Source organism: Ambystoma mexicanum, chromosome 4q, assembly GCF_040938575.1.
Source record: "Ambystoma mexicanum isolate Mex_15411 chromosome 4q, UKY_AmexF1_1, whole genome shotgun sequence".
Classification (NCBI taxonomy): domain Eukaryota; kingdom Metazoa; phylum Chordata; class Amphibia; order Caudata; family Ambystomatidae; genus Ambystoma; species Ambystoma mexicanum.
The window spans coordinates 1183527590-1183541634 of NC_090928.1; the positions used below are offsets into that span (position 1 = coordinate 1183527590).

Consider the following 14045-nt stretch of genomic DNA (forward strand, 5'->3'; position numbering starts at 1 on the left):
GGCTTCTTACTGTAGGCAGTGGATCCCCAATTTCTCGTTAACGATTAAGCTGATGTTGGCTCTGACGAAGAAGGGCATTTCTTCGCCATTGCCGTGGAACATAGAGCACCAGCGTGCATTTGATTTGCTCAAGACTGCATTGTGCTCGGCACCGGTTTTGGGCACACCAAATTATGAAAAGGCCTTTGTGTTGTTTGTGCATGAATGTGATGGATGTGCTTTGGCTGTGTTAACGCAGGAACATGGAGGGAAGAATAGGCCATGCGGTTACTTTTCTTCCGCCCTTAATCCTGTAGCATGCGCTTTACCAAGATGTTTGCAAGCTGTCGCTGCTGCTGCTGCATCTGTAAAACAGAGTGAGGGAATGGTCCTAGGACATGCTTTAACCCTGATGGTACCTCAATCTGTAGATGTTCTACTGAAAAGAACTCGAGCGCAACACCTCACTTCCGCACGGTTGACAAGATATGAATTGATCTTGTTTGCACCACACATCCAAATTAAGAGGTGTTATGTTCTTAATACAGCTGAACTCTTACCTTTTCCGCAAGGTACTGCTTGCAGTGACTAAGAGTCACATGACTGTCTTTCTACCACCGAACAAGATACAGGTGGTAGAATTGATCTAAAAGATACTCCCTTGAACAATCCACAAGAGGAGCTGTTTTGCGATGGCTCCTGCTTCAAGCTTCCGGATGGTACATCCACAGCTGCTTATGCAATCACTACGTTGACCACGGTCATGGAAACCAAGAGAATCACGCATAACTCTGCGCAGGCCGGGGAGATTATAGCATTAACCCGAGCTTGCAAACTTTCCGAAGGGCTTACCGTGAATATATACACTGACAGTCAGTATGCCTTTGGGGTGGTTCACAACTTTGGGAGACTTTGGTCAAAGAGAGGGTTCTTAACTTCACATGGTACAAAGATCCAGCATGGCTCCCTGATAGTACGGCTACTCTCAGCGCTCGCACTCCCTACTCAGTTAGCTATTGTAAAATGCGCAGCGCATCAAAAGATTGTAGATGATATAGGGAAAGGGAATGCGTTTGCTGACCAGATAGCTAAACAAACTACCACTGATCTCTCTTCAGACATATATACTTCAAGGGAAGCCACAAATGCCTGTACTATGGATGAGGGTGTCGATTCTGTGAGGGATATCCAAGCCAATGCCCCATTGGAAGAGTCTAAAAAGTGGGCTGAGGGCTTGTGGAAACTTGATGATGATGGGTGTTGGGTGGACAGAGTTGAAGGGAAATGGCTATTTCCTGACACGTAAATTATGATGGTTGTTATGGCTCATGGTCCCACACATAAATGTGCCCGCAAGATTACAAAAATGTTAGAAAATGTATGGGTGAATGACAAAATCTCTAAGGTAGCTGCACGTTATGTCCAAAACTGCATGACCTGTTTATAGCATAATGTAGGAAAGGGAACGCCAACTCCTAGGGGAAGTTTTGGTCCACCTTCTGTCCCCTTCGAGGTTATACACTTTGATTTTATTGAAATGGAACAATGTAATAACTTGAAATAAGTGTTATTTGTCATTTGTGCTTTTAGCAAATGGGTTGAGGCTTTTCCTGTTAAAGACGCTACAGCCATGACTACTGCAAAGACTATGTTAAAAAAGTATTTCCCTAGGTTCGGGCTACCAAGAGTCATCTGGTCGGACAATGGTTCACATTTTATCGCTGCTGTGATTCTGCAGATATGTGCAGGATTACAGATCGATAAACGGTTCCATTCGGCCAGACACGCTCAGAGTACCGGACTAGTAGAAAGACACAATGGCATCATCAAAAACAAGCTCTCTAAGATGTGTGCCGGCACCAAACTAAAATGGCCGGACGCCTTATTGATCATGTTGCTATCCATGCGTACAACCCCTCAAACTAAGACTGGGCTCTCTCCCTTTGAGGTGGTTATGGGGAGGCCTGCTAATATCTGGAACCTTCCGAAAAGTCATTCACTGCAAAATGTAGAAAATTTACTTCTCTCAGATTACTGTAGCCAGTTGACTAAAAACCTGTATTTGATTCATCACCAGTTGCAAGAGGCTTTACCTGTGCGATACGAGGGCCCCGGGCACAGCATACGACCTGGGGAGTGGGTCCTAGTAAAGTCCTTTGAGCGATCGTCTTGCCTTGCACCTCGGTGGCGGGGCCCCTTCCAAGTCCTGCTGGTCACGCAGACGGCGGTGCGGGTGGCTGGCTGGAAAAATTGGATCTATGCAACGCACACCAAGAAGATTCCACACCCAGTGCCATACGATAAAGAAACAGAACCCCTCATCAGTACTGCAATCAACAATCCCGAAGCAGTAAACAGCATCGAGAGTGTGTCAGAGACTCTCCCTGAGCCCGTGGGGCCTGGGGAAACAGCCATTTTGCCTCCAGACTCTCCAACAGTTTTGTTTCCGGAAGCTGTTGTTCCAGATCTTGCATCCTCTCTTGTTCTTCATACGTTGCTTCCAACGGGAAGTGACGACACGTTGTTCTCAGATCACTCAGTACCAGGAAGCACAAGGTACGATCTGCGACCTAGGAAATAGACCTACTGCACGGTTCGGCAGTGCGATCGAGGAAAATCAGCAAGGGCTTGCCTTTTTGGCCCGATCTATTGTCTATACAGGGATTCTGTTGGCTACGGTTTGTGGAAGGACTAAGAAGACGCTTGGCCTGGAGGTCGCCAGTTAAAAACATTGGCGTGTTCGTTTGAAGATTACAATGCCTGCCACTGCTACCGCTCGCAAAGGACTGAGAAGTGAACGTGTGACCAGCTGCAAAAAAGGACAGTCCGTAACATGGGCCACGAAAACGTACTGCTGTTTGTTGATAATGTTAATTGGTTTTATAATAGTCATTGTTTTAGGCTTCTGGTATCTAGAGGAAGTACATCCGCTCGAAAATGTGTTACTGACTGAAAATGTACCTACTGTTTCTACCCATTTTGTGCATCTGCACACTCTATCTCCTAGGGATTCTCAGCATAGACAGAGATATCACAACAATATGCTATTACTCATCACGAATGCTACACATGCCATCTTTAATAGGTCCAACTGTTGGGTTTGCTCGCATTTACCACAACATGGGGATAAAGGGCTAGGTTGGTATATTCATCCTTTACCTTTGACAACTGCATGCTATGCTTCTCTTGGAGCACTATTCTTTGGTCGCCGGAACAATAGCATCTCAAGGAACTTCGATGGGACTAATTTGAATCAGTTTGAAAAACATGTTTCGACTCCCTTGGGATGCTAGCTTTTTGCAAATAGGAGTAAGCTTAACGTTGCTTCTATTAGGCCTTCTGATAGATTGTCTCGTCCTTTCCAATCTTTGATTTCCTTTAAAATGGCTCCTATAGGCAATAAGGATGCCACGCATCCTTCTTACACTGTTAACCATAGTCCCGATTCAGATTCTTTCTACATACAGAGGAATGGTACTCAGTCAATGGGTGATTTTAAAGGCTGCGCCAACTTTGCGAATTTGACAGGGGAAGACAGACCTTTGTATGTAGGCGAACCTGTCTACTTTGTTTGCGGTAATGTAGCATTTCCATGGTTAACCAGGGATTGACAGGGAACTTGCTATTTAGGGATCCTGTTATCCGGGGTATTCATAGCCAGTACCGTAGACGTTTCAAAGTCTCATCCACGGCGGGACGAGAATGGTGACACTCCAGCACAAGTTCTGGGAGACGTAGCGAAATCTTTTTTTCCATTTTGGGGACAAATAGTTAACTCAGAGGATATCAGGAGACTAGCGAGAGTACTGGAGAGAACCATCAACCGGACCACTGACAAAACTCTATAATATGACTCTAGAACAGAAGGCAATAAGGTTAGTAGCACTTCAGAACCGGATGGCATTAGATGTCATCCTGGCTGAACATGGAGGGGTATGTAAATTAGTTGGGTCCGCTTGCTGCGTTTTCGTGCCAGATTCCTCCCCAACTGTCTTCAAGGCAATACAGAATCTGCATTTCCTAAGTTCAGAAGTGCATGTTCCCGAAGGAAACTGGGATCTTAGCGCTTGGTCCTGGGACTTCTTGCGATCTTGTGGTTGGAAGGTACTTTCGGTCTTACTGATCATTTTGGGAATTATGTTGTTCCTTTGTTGCTGTATACAGTGTCTTCCTGGTATATGTTCGTTGACCTGTGTATAAAGGATTGCCTGTACCAACGAGACTAATCCATGAACATATATCGTGCACAATAGTGTTTGAGCATCTTATGTGAACACTTGTTTTACTATATTGTATAACGTTATGTGCAGAGGCTCAACGCAAAATCCGAAGACACACTGTTGCTATTGTAACTTGTTTGCGAATATGTTAAGGATAACCCCTGAATGTATAGCTGCATAAATTAGGAAACGAGTTTGGAATGAACCCTAGATCCTAGACTCATTAACCTGCAAGTGGGTTGGACATCATATTTTGGAGTGTATAAATGGTGCGACTATTCTGATGTACAGCCCCACTCACTTCCCACACCGAAGGGGCTGGTATTCGCTGTGGTGAACTGAGGGCCTGACAGCTATCCGATTCTCAGATTCTTTGAAAACTGTTCAGTTACTTTGAATAAAGATCTGTGTATCTTTATAACCTGTGTTTGGTGTATTTCCTTTTGAAGGTACTCCGCCTCGATATCTTCTTTTGCTTTCACACTGCAGCCTCTCCAACAATAAGGTCTAGTCTTCGGGTACATCTTGGCCAGACTCCATGGGTGAGTCGACATTGGTTGAGCAAATTAAAAGCATGCAACTGGTATTGAGATGCTACAGAGACCTGTTCGACCGACTTACAAATCTTCAACCATACAACCATGCCCAGCTCCCGGCAACAAAATCTTTGCTCTAGTGTGTTTTGACTCTAAGAAAGTCAAGGGATGTATCTGTAATTATTGCTTGGTAAAGCCATGAGATCATACCCTTCCAATATTATGGCCAACAAAGATCCTAAAATCCCAGAGAACCCTAAGAAACAGGTGATTTGAACCTCGTCGAGGCACGCTATATTTAGGGACTTAGAGGCATTAATTCAGAGGGGCCAGGGAGATAACTGCATTCTCCAGTGGAGCCCATTGTTTAGTTGTATGCCGGTCAAGCTGGCCAACCAAGACTCTCAAATGTGAGGTCCTAAAATAGGCATGGAAATCTGCAAAGGTCATCCCTCCCTTCTCCCATGCTATACAATATTCCGGTTCTCATTCCTGACCATAGAAAGTCCAACAGTGCCTTCTTAAGATTCTGAAAGTAATCTGCCGGAACCTGAATAAGGAGCATTTGAAATAAATAAAAAAAGTCTAGGGAGGATGTTTATCTCTATTACATTAGGTCAAGCCATCAAAAAAAGGACCAACCCATTCCATCTTGCCAAATCTTTCTTTACCCTTTCCCATAATGGTAAGTAGTTTTCCTGAAAGATATTACAAATTGGGTTTGTTATGAATACACGTATGTACTTGATTTTATCTTCAGTGAAGACAAATGTGGAACCAGAAAGATACCCAAATACAGGAGCAGAGTTTTGTCGAATTGCAAAATTAAGTGATTTGGTATGATTACTATTTTGAGGAACATTTGCAGATCTCAATAATAGATTACTTGTGCATATAATATATTTGCACAGATGTTACCAAAGAGCAAAGGTGTAGTGTGGAAGTAGTATATAAAGTATTTTTGATAATCACCATCAGCCCGACTAGTTTCATCAGTCCCACAAAATGTCTTAGCATCAGCGTGTATTTAAGGCACATTATCCTCTGCCTGGACAGGTTTTAGATGTCTGAATCAAATTATAAGCAGGGGTGCAGTTCAACATCGCTTAACAGATGGCACACAAAACACTCCCACTCTCGAAGGCGACTAAGGGGTTTTTATTGAAGATATTGTGGGATCTAGTTACATCCCGCACTGCCTTGTTTGGTGTAGCACTTCCACCCTAACCAATGCACCTCTGACCCCAGGTTAGTAGATATGGAAGATTGACACCTACAGTCTAGTTCTAAATTCTGCCAATGGTGAAGATCTAAACGCAGAACCCCGTACCTCAGTAAAACCTGCAGGGACTTCCTAAATTCCCCTACACTATACCGAGGTCTGTGGTCTGAAGGAATGTGGGAATTGTGCCTTAAAAAATATTGTTAGATGGAGGTTCCCCCTCTAACACGCCCACCTCTCCCTTTTCTACTCTTTCCTCATTTTTCCTCCTAACTCCTCCCATCAATCTCCTGTACTTTTGATGTTGCCACTCATCCTATGTTTCGCCTCCACCCTTTAATGTTATTCCCGCTTCCCAGTCTTTATTGCTCCCTCCTCAACACTACATCCTCCTCCACGGGACCCGGTCATTGCATCTAAAACAAAGCATCGACAAACCATACCATTGAAAAAAAAGCATCGGAAAAAAACACTGAATGCATTTTATTCCATGGTAAAGGGTTAGGTTTAGTAAAAAATGTGTTTTAAACCATTATAAAATGGGTGGGGGGATCCCCCATAAAAAAAAGTGCATGTGATGTTTTTTTTAAAATGCTTTGTTGTCAATGGTATGATTTGTCGATCCTTTGACTGTCGATGAAATCACTAGGAACCTCCTCCACACTACTACTCCCTCCTCCACACTTCAACCCCCTCTTCTACACAACTACTCTCTCCTCCACACTTTTATTCGCTCTTTCACACTAGTACCACTTCTACTCTCCAGCCTATACCACACATGCTCCAGAAACTACCTCCACAATCTGCCATTCCCCCCTCCCTCCTGCTGGTCTCTTGTTTCTCCTTCTCTGACCTCACCCGTATAGCACACACCACCTACTTCCTGCTGCTTACTTTTATTCTCCTCTCCTTCCTTAGATTGGGCAACTTTCCCTAGCCAATCCACTTCTGTCTTCCTCTCCCAGTATGTGAAAGAACCAGGAAAAGTAAGGGGATAAGCCCCGCCCACTTTCTCTGTGCATTCTTACTGCAGAAATGCCATGGCGTCAGGAAGGGCAAATGTTCAAATTCATTTTGTGGAGCTCTGGCTCTTAGCCACCACAGGTAAGTTTGGTGGGTGTGAGCATCAGAATCCCCTTTGAATTTCTCTAGTGGTCTACAGTGTTTCTAGGCAGGAGCTTGTCGAACCTTGTGCGGCTGCTCCGTGAGGTCTCCAAGCTGCAAGCATTTGACCTCTGCCTTCCTCTACAATTCTTCACGTTCAACACTGTAGCCCGTACAGCAGTATTGCGGCGCCTTCTCTGTTTCCGAATCTTGCCTCTCTTCGGGCTCTTTGCTGGTTTCCCATTCAGATGTATGATGTCTACAAAAATTAGAAACGTAATGGCAAGCATCTCATAATGGCGGCTTGGCTTCAGACAAATGTGGACTTCTGAGAAATCAGGCACAAGGGGTGGACAGGATTTGGGGCCCTCTCAGCTGCCACCGTCCACCTCCGGGTTAAAACTTGCCAATGGTTTCTCCCTAGGAGGACTCTCACCCCAGCTGAGAAGGGATCACACCCCCTCTTGACAAAGACAGATTTCTAGGCTTGTCATAATATACGTTTCCAAAAATTAAGATCACTATAGTCTTATGAAGTATCCATGACATTCTCATTTCCTGTACTTTTGTAAACAAAAAAAAGGTACAATACAAAGGCAAAAATGTACTGAAACATGTAAATGAAAATTAAACCTACCCCAAAGAACCTACCCTTACAATGTAACTAAAATGCAAAATCTCCATGTGTTTTTCAAAAGTAGCGTCAGAAGCACATGGATAAAAAGTAACTGAGGTAATATGGCCTGAGGGGTTCCATTTATATATTTGATATCATATCTGGTACTATGAGCGCCAACACCACCAGACAAAGTAGATGCGGTGCTGCACCAAGTCCCATGGTGACTGTTGAAAAGCCCAGGTCAGTCTGCCCCTGGGAAGATATTTCAAGAGATGAGCAATCTGTGGGAGGAAAGTATACATTGAAAAATGGTCCCCTCATTTTAATAAAAGCAAAACAAAATGAAGTGGCCCTAAGTTTTCCATGCCCCAAAAACAGAGAGTTTGCCTAACTGAAAAAGAAGACACAATTAGGTTTTCAAAGATAAATAAAAAAACACAAAAATGAAGGTTGCCATAACTAAAAGAAGAAAACAGCATAAGATTTCGTTACTTGAAAACAATAAATTGAAAGCAATGATTCCCTAACAAAATAAAACAAAACAGAAAGAAAACGAAAAAATTAAGCCTCCCCCTCTCCGTAACTAAAACAGGTAATACAGAGAAAGGATGTTCTTATCAAAAAATAAAAAATAAACAGAAAGAAATTTCAGCCTCAACTTCCTTCCCAAAAATTGCCAAAATCTTGGAAGTGGGATGATCAGCCCTACCAGCCCTTCTGAAGCCAAAATAACTTTTGAACAAAGGTTGACATTACTGGGTTATAAACATAAATGCCTGCATTTGGTCCCCACCATCAAACTCTTCTCAATATGGCATGAATAACCCAAACTCAGGTGGTTTTGAGTGACAAAATCAGCCAACTGGCATCCATAATCTCATCTACAGTATTAGACTGCATTAGGTGACATTTCAACAAAAATGTTCCTGGGCCTATGAGGGAATAACAAAGTTACTCACCATAGTGACTATCTTACTCCTAGTCCATAGTCCCCTTTCCTCCATACATTTGGGACATTCCGTCCAGTGGGACGGGACCGGAACACTTTTGTAAAAAAGCATCAAGTTGAAAAATGTGGCCTTCTCTGTTTATGCGGTGTACCGCATTGTGGCCGTAACCCCGCCCTCCTGAGCTCCGCCCCGCGCATTGCCCTTCAGTCTTTTTCTATCACCAGGTCTGAGACCTTTAAGCAATAATAGAGGTACTTATTAGAGGGGACGGTGGGCGGGCGTATGGAGGAAAGGGGACTAGGATTAAGACAGTCACTACGGTGAGTAACTTTGTTATATGCCTACGTCCTGTCCCCTTTCCGCCATATGTTTGGGAGATTACATCACAGGAAATACGGGTGGATGGAACCTCCTTACTGAAAAAGGTTTTTAAGAACAGCCTTAAAACAACTCTGGAGCTCAGGCCTAAGCAGTAATGCTTACCAAAAGCTGATGGGAAAGCCCACGTAGCTGCTTTGGCAACAGTTCGATGTGCAAAAAGAGCGACCAATAGAAAGGAGGCAATGAGGGGAAAGCATAAGCTTTCATGTTGAACAACAAGCTGAAAAGAGGACCATCTCTGGCGTGCCCCATTGCTGGAAAAAGTTGGAGATGATATTGCTGTTCATCTGACACTCCTAACTGATTCCGACTGGCAACTGAATTAATCTGAGGTCACATTGAGGTGAGCCGGGATGTGTGGAGCCTGGAGCCAATCAATATACACATTTGTATGGCAAGATCCACAAGGAGAGGAGAGTCTGTGTCGTCCTGCTTGTTGATGTGAAACCCCGCTTTAAAGGAGGTATTCAAAATGGCCACCGTGGCCTGCGGAGGTTGGGCCGCCATTACCACAAAATAGGAGCGAACTGCGTCACAGGAGCAAGTGGAACAAGGGGAGTCAGGGGCCCTGTGTGCCATCCTAGCCTTGAAACAATAAACCTCAGCAGAGCCGGTACTGGCAGATCTAGGGTGTTTTCTCAACACGTCAGGGGCTTCCCCAGAATTAGCCTCTAGTGGAGGATCCTCGGCAGAGCCTGTACTGGAAGGTCTGTGGGGCGTGACCGACTTCTTTCACCCCCTCAACAGAACTGGTATCACCACGGCCACGCATGCGGAAAACCTTAGGGATATTACATCCAGGACCCTCGATGAGGGACCCGGTTCTGTTGGTGACCGATTTAGCCCCAAGCAGGGGAACCTCAGGTTTAACCCTAGTTTTATAGCCACCTCGAGAGGGGCCTCGAGCCAAGACTCTGTAAGGTTAGCTCCAGATGGAGAACCCTCAGGGCGAACCCTGGTATCCAAAGCCACAGCAGAACTGGGGTCAGCCTTAGCCCCAAATGGGGAACCTTGCAAGAAGATCCGGTATTGGGAGACCGCTGAGGGGTCCCTCAGAGGAGTTTCTTGTGCGTCTCGTTGAGCTGAGACCAAAAGGAGTACCCAAATCTGAAGTGTTCTGCTCCCACGGAGAAACACAGATATTTCATACGCAGGCTCCAAGTCAGAATGTGCACTTACGCATCCTCGAAGACCACCACACTGAGAGAGGACTTTATTTGGCAGGGCGTGATCAACTTGAATCTCTCTCAGAAAGATCGAAGGTCGTGCGCAGGCCAGTCTGGTTGAGCACAGTGAAAGGACAGTAGAACTAGCCCCTCCCTTGCTCCATGAGGGGGAACAGGTTCCACAGCTCTGAGGAATAGAATTTTCTGTACCTCTGCTTCTGAGGGAGGGCATCCCAATCTGTTGGAAGAGAGGTTTGAAGTGTGGTGTAGGAGGAAAGGGCAAGCAAAAACCAGCCTAAATGATGGACAAACTCCATCAGTCTTCAGTGATGGTTTACCATGCCTCCAGATGAGACGAGACTCGTCCACCCACCGAAGTGTAGTGTGACCGACAAAAATATAATTTGGTGATTTTTCGGCAGGGAGATTACCGGTCCCTGTCGAGGAGGCTGATGGCTGAGAGAAAAACAAACCACCTTGCCGCTGCTGAAACCCCCTGAACCCAGAGAAGGTCCGAGTCTGGGGCCCCGACCTCTGTGTACAAGGGACCTTCGCTGAAGCGGTCACCAAGACCGACAAACAGGTCTTTGTTGTTCACATACCGTTGAAAAGCTGCTCAGCCCCAAAAGCAACGCTCCCAGCACCAGTCGTCATGAAAGTTGGTGTAAGGGAAGTATTCTAAATGGCTGCCGTGGACCAAGCAGATTTGGCCGCCATTTAGTCAACACCTGAAGAGAACTGCGTCATAGGAGAAAATGAGGCAACTGCCCCCTCAGGGGAGTCAGGGGACTTAAGAAACACTTAGGGCCTATCACGAGTTTGGCGGTAACCCTTAAATCCGGCGGTAATGCTGTTACAGCCAGATTTAAGGGTCCGCCAAATCAGGGCTTCAGTGGATTTCTCGCCAGCTCTGAGCTGGGGGGAAATCTGCCGAAAATTCGCGCTCATACCGCCGGCGGGAAATCCGCCGGCGGTATGCACGTGAAATTTCCCCATTGAGTCCAATGGGGAATAGGGCATTCCCGAATGGGCTCAATGGGGAATGGGGATTTCCGGTGGGTTTGGCGGTAGGGCAGATAGCACCAGCGCTATTAGTGCCAGCGTTACCGCCCAACTCGTGATGAGGCCCTTAGCCTTGAAACAAGGATCCTTGGTAGAGCCAGTGCTGGCAGATCTAGGATGTTTAGTGGACAACCTTAGAACTGTCCCAGAATTCGTTCCCAATGGAGGAACCTCGGCAGAGCCGGCACTAGAAGGCCTGTTGCTGATCACCTTCTTTGCCTCCGACAGAATCAGTACCACCACAACCCCGATCGTGGGACGGTTGAGGAATGTACCCTACCGACAGGACCCTTAGAGGATCCCTCGACTCCGTCGGTACTGTATTTAGATGAAATTTGGGTTTTAACCCAGGACATATAGCTCCCTCAAGAGGGGCCTCAAGCTGTGGCTCGGTGTGTCAAGCACCAGAAACGGAGACCTCAGGGCGTACCCCGGTATCAGTGTGGAAAGCTCCAGAAATGGGGACCTTGGGGGCGAACCCCAGTATCCAGAGCCACAGACAAACTGAGCTGAACCTTAGCACCCAAATGGTGAACCTCGGAACCACGTCTGGTTTTGGAAGGTCCTCTGAGGGACCCTCAGAGAACCCTCTGGTGCACCTATTAGGCCCTTGAGGCACCTCAAAAAGCCCCTCCCGGTCATGGAATGCTCTCACCGAGTGGGGCTGCTCATTGCGTTCCCATCCGTTTAAGGCTAATCCCAATGAGGCGGGAACAGAAGACTGGTCTTCCACGCCTACCACCTCAGGTTTTAAAAGAAAAACTGAATCGGCCAGGGTTGGGGTGGAACAGGAGGGAAAAGACGCTTGAAATATGTCCTCATAGGGTCAGAGTGCATGAGCATCTGAAACTTCCCAAAAAACTCATCCTCAGCCGAGGGCTTAGGTGTCGAAGAGGAAGAAACCGCTTGTAAGGGACCTACCCCCCAGAACACAAAGAGGATGGTTACCAGGAAGGTCCACCACCGGCCGGGTCAACATAGATCTGTGGAGCAAAAGCAGGAGGGAGCGAGACAATATGAGGCAGCGGAGCCCACGCACGCCGGTTGAAAGAAGGGCGTAACGGATTACTATTGCTGAAAGGAATGCTCCCAGCACCAGACTTTGCGAACGTAGGTGTAAGGGAGGTACCCAAAATAGCTGCCCTAGGCCACGCAGGTTGGGCTGCCATTTTATCACCACGTGAAGACAACTGCGTCACATGCGTAGCTGAGGCAATTGCCTCCTCAAGAGAGTCAGGGGACATAAGTAACACGTTAGCCTTACAAGGATCCTCGGAGGAGCTGGTACTTGGGGGGGGGGTCTCAGATGTTTAGTCGCCATCTTCAAACCAGTCTCAAAATTAGCCTCCAACGGAGGAACCTTGGACAAGCCAGTACCAGAGGGAATGCGGTCCGTGGCCCCCTCGACAGAACCGGTACCACCACGACCCTGAGCGTGGGACAGTTGAGGACAATACCTCACCGACAAGCCCCTCTGAGAAGGCCTCTCAGAACTGTCGAAATAGACTAAGCCTCCACAAGAGGAACCTCAGGTTTCAACCTGGTTACAGCGGGGAAAACTCCAGAAATGGAGACCTCAGGGTGAACCCTGATATCCCAGCACCCAGTCGAACTGGGCTTAACTTTAGCACTGTGATGGTGAACCTTGGAACAATGTCCGGTACTGGCAGGTCCATCAGAACCCTCGGAGGAATCTCATGTACGCCTCTTAGGCCCTTGGGACACCTCAGGGGAAACCCTGGTGACAGAGCTGCAAGAAAGGCCCTTAAGGTACTCCCTCATGAGGTCAGAGTGCATAAGTCACTGCGAATTTCTGAAAAAGTCATCTGACGAAGATTTAGGCACTTGGGTGGGCAGAGGCCGCTCAAAAGGAGCATACCCCCACAACACAATGAGGAAGGCTGCCAGGAAGGAAGACTGTATGCGGTAGTCGCATCTGAGCATGCCAGTCATAATAAGGCCAGAACAGATTCCCACTGGCCGGTGGAAATGGTTCTTCACCAAAAAGAAGGTTGCCTGCACCCATCGTCGGTAGTGTGGGTGTAAAGGAAGAATCCAAAATGGCCACCGTAGACCACAAAGGCAGGCCAGCCATTTTGTCCACACATGAAGAGAACTGCGTCACATGTGCGGATGAGGCAGATATCTCCACAGGATGGTCAGGGGACTTGATTGAAACTTTAGCCTTGAAACAAGGATCCTTGGCAGAGCCGGTACTGTGGGGCTTCGGATGTTTACTTGACATCCTGAATGGGCACCTTGAATTATCCTCCAAGAGAGGAACCTCGGCAAAGCCGGTAACAGAGGAAATATGGTCAGCGACCTCTCCTTGTGCCCCCTCAACACAACCGGTATCACTGTGAGTGTGGATATGTTGAGGAATCCACCTCACAAACAAGACCTTAACGGGTCTCTCAGTTCTGTTGGTACACACCTTAGCCTCAATGAGAGGAACCTCGGAACTGAGTCCGGTCTGTCTAGCTCCCCAGAGAGGGGCCTTGAACTGTGGTTCGGTACAGAATGCCTCAACTGAGGCCACAGGGTGAATCCTGGTGTCTATATGGGACGCTCCAGACAAGGAGACCTCGGAGCGTACTCTGGTACCCAAACCTTCTGCACGACTGGGCTGGCTATTAGCACCTGATTGGTGAACCTTGGATCGTAATCCGGTGTCGGCAGGCGACTTGCAGGAACCCTCGGAGAAAACCCCTGGTACGCCTATTAGGCCTGCGAGGCACCTCAGGGGAAATCCTGGTAGCAGAGCTCTTGAAGCCCCTCCCGGACCCGGAGGACCCTGGGAAGGCGT

At 47.0% G+C, this 14045-nt stretch overlaps 1 protein-coding gene across 1 annotated transcript in view; it reads right to left on the reverse strand.

Annotated features, from left to right (window-relative positions):
- Positions 1–14045, reverse strand: part of DNAH8 (dynein axonemal heavy chain 8) — an 8835797-nt gene that overhangs the window by 1560613 nt on the left and 7261139 nt on the right. The window lies entirely within an intron of this gene.